Genomic DNA, 12803 nt, shown 5'->3' with positions numbered 1-12803 from the left:
GGAGGGTTTTGGAACGGCTCATTTTCCAGACGCAAAAAAATTAAGAACTTATTGCCAAAAGCAACCTGGTGTTTTTTTAAGTGCATGGTATGTTTTGAAGAAGAGTAGAGATACTAACGGAAGAACAAAAACGTGCAAAAAGTGAGTTGGTGATTGTGCTTATATTTTACTTTGCTTTAATAATACATTCCAAATTTATATATTGTTGAAGAAATAAAAACAATAAATGTCTTAAAAATAAATACATTTTTCACTTTCAATGATAATTAAAAAATCTTTGAGTGCTCACAACTTGACATTTTGGGCCCTAATAGCCTCAGCGTCTTCTGTGGTTAGTCTTTTCATGAACCTTTATTCAGGTTGACTTCTGGACACAGACATGTCCAGAGGTCAACCTGTCCAGCAAACAAAGACAAAATGTCCAAATCATGAAGGAAATGTCCTGACTTATGAGGACGCAGCGGAGACATCAGCACTGAAGTGAGTCTCCCAAACAGAGCGAGCCGGGTGCAGATCAATACGTGTAGACAATACACTAATGCTCTGTAATACTAGAACACAAACACACACACACACACACACACACACACACACACACACACACACACACGCACGCACACACACACGCACGCACGCACGCACGCACGCACACACACACACACACACACACACACACACACACACACACACACACACACACAGCGTGTTTGAGACGCGAAGCCAAGCTGAAAGGGCAGACAGGTTGAGTTACACTGTAGTAAACGATGTGTGTGTAATAATATGAAAGCCGCCATCACAGTAATGAGATTACCCCTCAAACACACACACACTCTCTCTCTCTGATTGGATGGCCGAGTTAATGGTCGTGTGGTTTTGCTGTGGACCAGAGAAAGTCTTGGAGTGTAAATAAGACGGACTCTTCTTTGATCAATAAATAATCAGTCAGGTGACGTCAGGCGCCCCCAGGTGGAAATCAGATTATCTACACATCACTTCCTGTCTAATTAATTTCCTGATCTCCTTCATTTACTCCTCATCCAGATGTTTGGTCTGAAGGAGAAAGAAAGAAACCTTCAGAACAAAACGGTTCTGTTTGGTTCAGGAACAGAACCGCCGGGTTATTGATTACTGAAGAAAAGATCCATCCATCCATCCATCCATCCATCCATCCATCCATCCATCCATCTTCCTGCTGATCTTCCTTCCACACAGTTTTATTTCTCATCTCTGATGTTTATTAGCAGATGCAGCAGATTTACTCTCAGATCTAAAGTAAAACTTTTGGTGTTTCAGACGTTCAGTAAAACAGATTTCTGTTTCTGTTCCATTGATCTAAAGTTCGAACTGAACTCAACTTTAAAACAAGAAACGTGTCAGAAAGTATTAGCAGTTTCATTTTCACGTTTGAATCAAACGAAGAAACTGTTTGCTGTTTCCTCACAATCTGAGAGCTTCTGTGTGCACGACCGAGCATCACAGACGGAGTGCTGCCATCCCCTAACGAGCTCCTAACGAGGGTCCCCCAGCACTCTGCCCCCCCCACCGGGCAGATGGTGTTTAATCACAGACAGATTAATGAGAACATGACAACAGTCCACTCTCACCGCTCTCTGGACCAGTTCACCCACATTAACAGCCACCAGACCTCATTACAGGAACCCCCCAAAACTGTTTTGCTCACTTTTTATGAGCAAAACAAAAATGATCCAGAACCTCTGCTGGCATTGTTTAACTACTTAATACCTCCATTTATATCAGTACAATTGTTTTTACTGTTTTGTTGTGAGGGCTGCACAGTGGTGCAGTAGGTAGCACTGTTGCCTTGCAGCAAGAAGGTCCTGGGTTTGATTCCCAGCCCGGGGTCTTTTTGCACGGAGTCTGCATGTTCTTCTCTGTGGTACTCCAGCTTCCTCCCACAGTCCAAAAACATGAATGTCAGGTTAATTGGTCTCTCTAAATTCTCCCTATGTGTGAGTGTGCCTGGTTGTTTGTCCTGTCTGTCTCTGTGTTGCCCTGCGATGGACTGGCGTCCCGTCCAGGTGGCACCGCCTCTCGCCCGAAACGTTCGCTTTAGAGGCAGCAGCCCCTCCTGATCCCACTGGGGACAAGGGTGTACAGAAAATAAATCAGATGTCAAATTACTTAGAAATTCTAACTTTAAACGTAAATATAGCTATGATGCTAATTATATCCACCAGGCACTTAAGGAATGAAACAGGCTGTTCAATCTTAATATGGTGATTATTTTATTGATGCTCCAACAAGGCTTAGAAACAGAGTTAAAATATATGTTTTAGAACAATCATTGCTTTTTCATCATTACAGTGTTTCATTACAGCTGAATCCCATTCCTGCACAGTCCTGTGGGCTCCTGGCCTCTTTTTAGATAAATAAAATCAGCTTTATAAATTCAATTTCAACGTATATTTTTGAACAAGTGTTCATCCTGCAGTATTTAAATACAGATAATACAAAAATCCCTTTACTGTACAAGAAACTTGTATCTCCAATATTGTATTAGGATATACAGTATATACTTATGAAAATGTATTAATTAATATTTATATATGACTGCTTGTAATCTAAAGCAATATTTTAATTCAGAGTTGCATGATCAAAATATATACACATAATTACTCTTTCAACAATTGCACCTAAATGTTATTTATTGGTTCTTAATACTATTTTACTTATTTCCATTCCTTAGTTGCCGAGTGTAGCTAAAACGCTGCAGTATCGAAATGAAAAATAACTGATTTACCATAGATTTACCATATCTAGAAAACATTAGTCAGCCTAAATATATTTTAACCCCATCTAAGGGTTAAAATTATTTACTGTTTATCCCCCCGTTGCGCACTTTCGCTTTTATTAACCACGTGTAATTCACACTCTGACCACTAGGTGGTATCAACGCACTTCTAATAGCAGCCTTAGTATGAGAGGCAGATGTATCAACCAACATGGCGCCCATTACCTTTACTGGTCCTTAAAGAGTTAAGGAACATCTCAGGTTATTTTGATCAAACTTATCAAAGTATACAGAGAAAGCTTCAGAGACAGAACATCTTTCTGAAGCATCTGGAGTCACTAATATATTATAATAGTATAGTCTTTCAGTCGCTAAAATTATCCATGAAATTAGCTAAAGTTAACATGCAATTCTTGAAAGATTGCAGACTAAACAAAATTAGTTTACCTGGATGTGATCATCTCTCAGCCAAAGACATAAATATGCCGGGCGACGACGATAAAGCTGCTGTAAAATAAAAAAAATTCTAAAAAATAAAAATAAAATAAAAAACTCGGGAACTTTACGTTCTCCTCTGATTGGTTTAGAGTCACGGTTGCTAGGCAACAAGACCTACGCCGAGGTAAGGGCGGGAATATCCTTCCACTGCTAACTTCCGGTGAAGCTGACTTCCTGTGATGGTAGATTTTTTTTTTTTTTTAATTTTGAAAATGTACACTTTTCTAAGAACAAACCAGTTTATCCCTAATATAGTTTAAGAACTGACTGAAAATAGAATCATCTTGAGGAAAATCAATATTTATTCAACAGAGGTAAGAGAAAACAAAAGTCCGTTCTTGCAGAAAAAAAAATTATTTCAACATTTTCAGAATTATTGATAGTTGATATTTGGACTGTTTTTTGAAGTTGGGCGGTTTGGTGTGGGAACTGTCAGATCTGGCAACCCTGCCGAACTGCGCCATGTTTGTTATTTATGAGCGCGAGCCGTAGAGCTTTGACGTCATCCTTTAAAAAAGACTGGCTTGCTTACATGGACACAGAGACAATAAATCGGCGTGCTGATGTTCTTCCACTCTGGGACCCGGTTGTGAAAATTATATTTTCTGATTTCCCAATACGCCAGACCCGCCTAGACGCTCAGCATAAATGACTCAAAGCTTTTACGGATTATCCTGAAATCGTCTCAGTGTTTAGGCCTCGTAGTTTGGCGCTTTGTACTTGACCTGTTGAGGAGTAGCTGGCCAGTATCCGCAGGAGCGCCATGTTTGAATCACCGTGCTTGTTATTTGGCAAGTCGTTCTTCGGAAATCTTATTTTAAGGTGTTTGGATTTTCTCTGATGAAGTCATTGAAGCCATTTTGTGTATTTAAACAGAGCAGCAGAGGAGGAGCGACCGACCATGCCGTCTCAGCGGGGTTGGTTTGGCTGCTGGCTCCCTGAAATATCTGAGGAAAAAAATGGCAATCAATTATGGATATTAAGGGGATTTACAATAAAGCTGAGGATCCCTTCAAGCTGCCTGGGGGATCCGCCTGACCCATCAAAGGTAGGTTAGATCAAGCAACTGTTGCATGACGGGTTTGGAAGACGTCTCAAAGTAAGAGCTGCTGCTGGGTTTGTTGCTAGCTGTTGTTGAAGGCCAAATTTTGGCCTGGTGCTGGTTTGGTTTGGTTCTCTGAGCTGAGAATTATTCTGCTGCTGTAAATCCTTCTGTCAGTACGTGCTGTGGTCATGTGGCCTGTGGAGGTTTAGGTGGAATTAGCAGTGTTGTATAGTAACAAAGTAAAAATACTTCACTACTTTACTTAAGTATATTTTGGAGTACTTCATACTTTCCTGGAGTATGAAAATTTTTGATGACTTTCACTTTTACTTCACTATATTTCCGAACTTAATTGCGTACTTTTACTCCAATACATTTTCAATGTGTGGTTTAGTTACTCGTTACAAAAAAGCGAGAGAGAGAAACAAAGTGTTTTGATCCCACCTACTGATTAGCAAGTAGCAAGTAGGCTACCGAACAAAGTCGGTAGCCTGCTTGCCTGGGCTTGTTCATCACCACCAATAGGATACACCTGTTTCGCTTCTCCCATTAAACACAAAGCAAGTCTCGCAATCAGCAGCAGCCACATGGAGGAGGAGACGGAGACCACAACGACTGCAACTACGTCGGACAACCAGGGGAACCACCAGCTGGTGATGAGAGCCCATGGCCTTATTTAAACACAATACACTCTTTCGTGGGTGTTAAAGATTCGTCGTACCGCATGCAGTTTATGTTATTCCTGCCCGAAGATGTGGAAATTCTATCTTACAAAAACTCCCCGTCCAACTTGAAGAAACACATCGAGGTAACTTCTTATGAAATGGTTATAATCCTCCTGTTTCAGTAACTATAGCTTGGTCACTAGACACTACTGTATTGTGAAACGTTGACCATAAATGAACTTTGTTTGGCATTGTTTCAGTTCCATACGTGGTGTATTTAGCTTAGGCCTAATGTTGACTGTAGCAGGCTACCTAGACTCCTCTGTTCAAGGGGGACAGAAGCCATAGCGATAGCAATTTAGACTAAATTTAACGAATATAGGAAAGGCATGCAAGTTCAAAACCAGGTTTACAGATGCCAATAAGCTGCATTTCCCTCCCAATTCTTTTTTTCTTTTGCATAATGACCAGTTGTGTGCACCACCTACTGACTGTAGCATTGACTGATTCACTGATTTGTGAAGTAGAGTAATCGTAACAGATCTTTTTCTTCATGTTGGCCGCATTTTCTGTACTATTTATTTTTCTCATTTTCAGCACTGACCTTACTTGAAGGGAAAACTTAAGGCTTACAAAAACTTTGTATTTTCTGTCCTGGAGGGTTTACTAAGAAGCTGGTTCAGTTGTAAAGCAGGTTAAGTTAACCTTGTGCTATAGGTAAAGCACCTAATTTTCTTAACTAAATGATGCCTGCAGGTATATCTATTAGCAGGTTTAATTTTGCCTGCACTTGGTTGGGTACATTATTTTAAGTGTATTTGACAAGTTTACCAAAATATAAAAAGTCATTCAAACTGCATTTGCTTTGTTTTACTTTTTACTTGTACTTTTCATTACATGACTTGAGTACATCCATTTTTACAGTAATTTCCATACTTAAGTACAAGAAGTTTCAGATACTTTAAGACTTTAACTCAAGTAACATTTCAGTCAGTGACTTGGACTTTTACCAAAGTCATATTTTGGAGAGGTACTTATACTTTTACTTGACTCTGAGATTTCAGTACTTTATACAACACTGGGAGTTAGCGTGTTAGAATCTGAAGTTCATGTTTGAAAGTCAGTTGTGATGTGAAAGAAAGATGGCTGCCAAGGATTTGGTGAATACAGTTTGGAGGCTGCAGGAAGTCATTCAGGTTAGGCTTTGTAAATATCACTACACTAAACCTTGACTCCACACGAGTGCATTATTATTATTATTATTATTATTGATGATTTAATGTGGCTATGTTGACATATTAATGTAGCTGCATTAAGATAATATTTATATTTCTGAAGAATATTATCAAAAATATGTTTTTGGGTGGAAATAAGGTATTTCATTTACATTTCAACATACATACCTTTATTTTTTTTTTTACATCTTCTTAATATTTAGTTTGAATTTTAATCTAAATATTTAAAAACCAGGACCATACTTTGATAATTCAGTAACTCAAACAAATTTTATTTACATTCAACAACAATTTAAACTTAAATGTGAAAACTGATTTATTTCTGTGTCAAAATCTTACGGCCTCTTGCGATTTAATTTCTTCTGGATTACTGTCAATGGAGAGATCCGCTGCAGGTCAGAGGTCACAGAGGTTCACTGCCTAATCCACCAGCTCTTATTTGCAGTTTTCCAGCTGAAATTCGGTCCCTGTTTTCCTTCTAGAGGATCAACGGTTCCCTGTCGTTGGGTGAACTGTTTTTTTTCTCCCTTCAGTCTTTGAAATCAGCTGAGTTAAACTGTTTCAGTACAAAAATACTTTATTGATCCCAAAGGGAAATAAAATAATATTTTTTCTAATAGATGAAGCCACTAACTCTTTATTTTCTCCAGTATAGAAACACTCCCGGAGCAGCTCTTCTCTCTTTCTGTCTCTCTGATCTGTCCTTTCAAATCCCCCGGAGGTTGTGACAGATGACCTTTCATAGAGAGTCAACTTCTGGTTCTGCTGGAGGTTTTTTCCCGTTACAGGGAGGTTCTTTCTCCCCACTGTCTCCACATGCATCTTCAGTCTGTCTATGGTGATGGATAATAGTTCTAAGCTCATGTTTAAGAATTTAAGGCCTTGTCAACACCACATGGTGTATGGACTAAGAAGATATAGAAGCTGATCAACAGTTTTTGTCGAGATGGAGACCCTGAAGACACCAGATGGCCTCAGAATGGTAGGTAATGTGGCTATCAAGATGGTTGCTGTGGCACTAGACTGAACCAAAGGTTGGAAATGTGGTTTGCTACTTCCTGTAGCCACTTCTCAATGCTTTGAAGTCATCAGATGAGTTCAAGGAAATTGGTAACAAATAATTATAACGAAGTCGATCCATTTCACGCAAAATGCTGCAGAAAAAACACGGTAAGCTACATGAAGGGTAGGTAAGCAGAACAGATCTTGGATTCTCTGGTCTGTGATCATCCATCCATTTTTTTCCACGCGTGGGGCTGCTAGGGCTGCTGGTGCCTCTCTGGCGGTCAAAGGGCGAGAGGCGGGGTCACCTGGACAGGTCGCCAGGGCAACACAGAGACACACAGGACAAACAACCAGGCACTCACACTAAGGAGAACTTGGAGAGACCAATTAACCTGACAGTCATGTGTTTGGACTGTGGGAGGAACCCGGAGAACCGGACAGAACCACCACGCACAGGGAGAACATGCAGAAAGAACCTGGGCCAGGAATCGAACCCAGAACCTTCTGGCTGCAACAGTGCTACCCACTGCACCAAATGTGTGTAATTTATTCTAAACGTTCACCTGAAGACAGTCAACAGTAAGAATACCAAAAAGTAAAAACCCAGCAGATGGAGAAGCCCTTGATGGCCCTGGTTCTGGTTCTGGTTTTGGTTCTGGTTCTGTTGTTGGTTTTGGTTCCGGTTCTAGTCTTGGGTCTGGTTCTGTTTCTGGTTTTGGTTCTGGTTCTGTTGTTGGTTTTGGTTCCAGTTCTGGTCTTGGGTCTGGTTCTGTTTCTGGTTCTGGTCTAATCAGCAGTTTCCCAGTAGCTCTTCCTGCTCCTGTGGCTGCAGAGCGTCTGTAGCTAACGGCTAACTGGAGTTGAAGCTTGGCCATTGAAAACGTGTGGATCCCAGGAGAGTTGCTGGCTCAGTTGCCCGTTAGGCTCCAGTACATCAGAACCTGCCGATTGTCTGGAGACCAGAGGCTTCATCACTGCAGGGACTTACATTATTATCACTCTTCCGTCTAGCTAAATGCTAATTCAGTAAGTTGTGCTTAACTCTTCCTGTTTATTGGTAACTTGTGTTTAGTTCTTCCATGTAATCAAAGGCTCTTTCAAGGATTGATGTGTTTGTGAAGGTTGAACGCTGCTCACAGGTCAGATTGGTCCAGATGTTCCTAACAGAACCAGCCAGAGGGTTCTGCAGGTTCTAGCAGATGAACGGGCGCAGATCCTTTAGTCATCAGGCTCCTGGTTTGTGATCCAAAGAACCCGACCGCTTTCTAGACGAAACCTTTCCTGATCAGAAACGGACCGAAAATGATCAGATCTGAATAAAACGGACATTTTAAGATTCATAAATACTTTGTTGTTTCCAAAGGGAAATCAATGTTCCTGTGACTCATTAATTCATTTCATTAAGATTTTTAGGAAAAAACAATTGGTTTCTGTTAAACATGAGATTTAAAAAAATCTTTTTATTTTTTGATTCTTAAATTTTAAATGTCAACAACTGCTGTATGTTCTCTGAGCGTTCAGCGTTGGACTGAGGACAAAAAGGCCAGAAGTCCAAAGAAACGGCTGGTTCTGTTGATCAGAACCACTTTAAACCAGACTCCTTCCAGTCTGGTTTTCGTGCTCACCACAGCACAGAGACCGCCCTCGTAAAAGTGTTCAATGATATCCATATAAATACGGACTGTGGCAGAACCACAGTGCTGGTTCTGTTGGACCTCAGTGCAGCTTTTGACCATGACATATTACTGAATCGACTGGAGAGTTGGGTCGGACTCTCCGGTCCAGTGCTTAACTGGTTTGAATCCTACATAAAGAACAGGAATTTCTTTGTTTCAATTGAAAACTTTTCATCAAAGAGGTCAAAGGTCACATGTGGGGTACCCCAAGGTTCAATCCTAGGACCCCTTTTATTCAATATTTATATGTTCCCACTAGCTCAGGTTATAGCAGGAAATAATATTAGCTACCATAACTATGCAGATGACACACAGCTCTACATTACGATGTCACCAGGTGACCTTTGACCCCATCCAATCACTGAACAGATGCTTAGAACAGATAAATGTGTGGATGTGCCAAAACTTTCTCCAGCTGAACAGAAACAAAACTGAAGTTATTATTTTTGGACCTAAAGAGGAACAATCTAGAGTTACAGATCTAGTTATAGATCTAAAGTCACAGATCTAGAGTTATAGATCTAGTTATAGATCTAAAGTCACAGATCTAGAGGTATAGATCTAGAGTTATAGATCTAGAGTCAATGCACAGCTTCAGTTATTACAACTGAAAACCAGCGATCAGGCTAAAACCTGGGAGTAGTGATGGACTCTGACCTGAACCTCCAGAGCCACATAAAGACAGTTACAAAGTCGGCCTTCTGTCACCTGAAGAACATTTCCAGGATTAAAGGACTAATGTCTCAGCCAGATCTAGAGAAACTCATCCATGCCTTCATCTTCAGTCGTATTGATTATTGCAACAGCGTCTTCACAGGTCTGTCCAACAAATCAATCAAACAGCTGCAGCTGATCCAGATGCTGCTGCTGGCGTTCTGACTAAAACCAGGAAGATAGAGCACATAACACCAGTTTTAAAGTCTCCCCACTGGCTCCCTGTAGCTCAGAGAATAGACTTTAAAATCCTGTTGTTAGTTTATAAATCACTGAACGGCTTAGCACCACAATACATTAAAGATCTGCTGTTGTTGTATCAACCTTCCAGACCTCTCAGGTTCTGGTTCTGGTTCTGCTCTGCATCCCCAGAACCAGAACCAAACGAGGAGAAGCAGCTTTCAGCATCTATGCACCACAAATTTGGAACAAACTTCCAGAAAACTGTAAAACAGCTGAAACACTGACTTCTTTTAAATATAGACTAAAAACCCACCTGGTTAGGATTGTATTTGAAATGTAATCAATTACAAATTTATTGATGGAACTTGACTTAATGTCGTGTTTTGATTATTGATTCTATGTTGCTTTGTGTTTCTGTGTTGATATGATGTAAAGCACTTTGAAATGTCTTGCTGCTGAAATGTGCTATACAGATAACATTTGATTGATTGAATGATTGATTTAAAAACGACCAAACTGTCTGGCTGTTTGGATCAGAACCGCTCCTCTGAAAATATAATATGAGATGTTTTAATCATCTGAAGGAAAGGCAGAGTTCTTCTGAGCGGTCCAGAACATCCGGATCCAAATCACAGCAGAATTATTCTGTTCTGGCCCGGTTCCAGAACCATCCAGCACTTCATCAGAACCACCTCAGATCCACTTTCAGTCAATGAGTCGAGTGGGTTTGGGTTTATCTGAGCCTTTAATCAATACATCTGTGTGTGTGTGTCTGTGTGTGTGTGTGTGTGTGTGTGTGTGTGCGTGTGTGTGTGTGTGTGTGTCTCTGTGTGTGTGTGTGTGTGTGTGTCTCTGTGTGTGTGTCTGTGTGTGTCTCATTCTCACAGGGAGAAACTGGCCGACATCAGATTCTCACCTGCTGTTTCCTCTCTGCCTCAATCTGAGATAAAGAGACGCTGGAGCTGAAGTCTGGACCGGGTCAGAACCGGTCTGGTTTGGACTGGATCAGTGGAACCAGTGAGCTGCTTCAAGTTCTCTCAGCCAGAAACAAAGCTTCTGTTTTATGCAGAATTATCTGACCTGTCCAGCTGGTTCTGAACTCTACCGGACCCAGAATCGACCTCTGGCGGTTCTGGGTCGGTTCTGTCCATTTCATTTCAGAGGCTGCGAGGCGTTCAGGGTCCAACAGACACAGGAAAACACACACACACACCTGGCTGAAGGCTAAGCTGTTAGCATGCAGCTGCTGCAAACCTCGTTACCATGACAACTGCCTCCGTGAGTGTTCTCACACACGCACACACACACACACACACACACACACACACACACAGAGCGGTGAGGTGAGATGTCCTCCAGACTGTGAAGCGTGTCCTCATCACCGACTCTGCTACTGCAGCTTCGGATCTCACACACACACACACACACCTGATTTATGACCGCCAGGTTGCTTCTTGTCCTCAGAATACTAAAACACACCAGAGAGGAGCTGCTGTGGTTCTGGACGAGTTCTACTGGACCAGAACCAGAACCTGAGAGGACGAAATGGTTACATGATCTGATTTTACTATTTCATCTAAAATCGTTTAGTCACTCATCCGTCTTCAGGTCAGAGGTCATCTTCAGTTCTGGCCCAGTTCCATGGATTCTTTCTCGGACCAAAGCTGGGTTCTGGTCCAGCAGCTGGTTCTCTGCTTCAGGGAGGTTCTGTTTGGTTCTGGAGGTTCTGTTTGGTTCTGGAGGCTTTGGGCTCCCAGTAGAATCAGAGCTGCAGAGGGAGGAGTCTGGACTTTATCTGCCTTCCTGCTGGTCTGGGTTTATTATTAGACTGAGGCCCGGTTTGCAGGCCCGGTTCGGAGTCATGATGAGTCAAACCAGATGAAGGACACCAACCAGCGAGCTTGTGGTTCTGACCTGGTTCTGCTTCAGCAGCAGCTGGAGTCCAGCTGCTGTTTTACCCAGAACATTTTGAATGGAGGTTAGAGTCCAAACCAGACCTGGGCCAGAACCTTTCCTGCTGTTCCCAGGAATCCAGACCCTGATGACCTGGATCATCAGCAGCTTCCTGTGTGTATGGCAGCTACTTCCTGTTGCTATCATACACACTTCCTGTCCATGTGCAGGCCGACGGTCCCGACTGATTCAGAACTCCAACTGGGTCGCTTCTGTAGCACTACTTAATGTAGTTAAGGGACTAGATGGCACAGAACACCAGAAGACTAGATTCATCTACTGGAGCTGCTGTCAGTAATCAATAAAATAATACAAAAGAATAACTGCTTTCAATATTATGTATTTTAAAGAAAAAAAGTAAGTGAACACACAAAACACAAACATACATGGAAACCAAAAAAATAAACAAATAAATACAATATATACACAGTACTGCAGTAGATCTCCTATATAGATGTGCACAGAGTCCTAACTTTCCCTGCTGGTCAGCACATTGTCTGACCGACACACATTTAAAAGTCCATGTTTTAATTGTCCAGTTATTTGAGATGAAAAAATGTCCAAGCGTAATTTGTTTCCACCATTGAAGGGATGAATAATGGATTGTGTGTCTAGGTAGTGAGATGGAGGGGGAACCAGTACAGACCATCAGACTCCTACCAGACCAGTATGGAGTGAATTTCAGGTTCTCCTGGCTCCAGCCAGTTGTCAGAAGCTCGCAACCCTTTAACCCTAAAAAGGATCATCTGGCCAATTCCATAAATAGTTCAGTGCATGACAACTTCATGGCTCCAAGCTCACTGGATGTTCAGATCTGTGGCTCCTTTGTCTCCAGCTCTCCCCCTCACACCTGACTGGGAAAGCTGGAGCAGGCCTGATTAACCACTCAAGATGCAGTGATTGGCTGAATGCACTGTGTGACTGACTGTCACTCTAACCAATGGAGCACCAAAGGTGGGATTAAGGGCAGTTTTTACTCTGGGTTACATTTCTTTCCCACTCCGGGTCACACCCTGCTGCCTCAAGGCGGTCCTGAACGCATCACCAGCTCACCGTCCACCGAACACAAACTACGTT

General features: G+C 41.7%; 1 protein-coding gene across 2 annotated transcripts in view; it reads right to left on the bottom strand.

Moving 5' to 3' along the window:
- Positions 1–12803, bottom strand: part of mgat4b (mannosyl (alpha-1,3-)-glycoprotein beta-1,4-N-acetylglucosaminyltransferase, isozyme B) — a 74123-nt gene that overhangs the window by 48167 nt on the left and 13153 nt on the right. The gene's annotated exons all lie outside the window — the stretch shown is intronic.

The sequence above is a fragment of the Xiphophorus maculatus genome, chromosome 23 (assembly GCF_002775205.1).
Source record: "Xiphophorus maculatus strain JP 163 A chromosome 23, X_maculatus-5.0-male, whole genome shotgun sequence".
NCBI lineage: Eukaryota > Metazoa > Chordata > Actinopteri > Cyprinodontiformes > Poeciliidae > Xiphophorus > Xiphophorus maculatus.
Note: the sequence above shows the minus strand (reverse complement) of the source record. Positions and strands in the feature narration are given on the sequence as shown.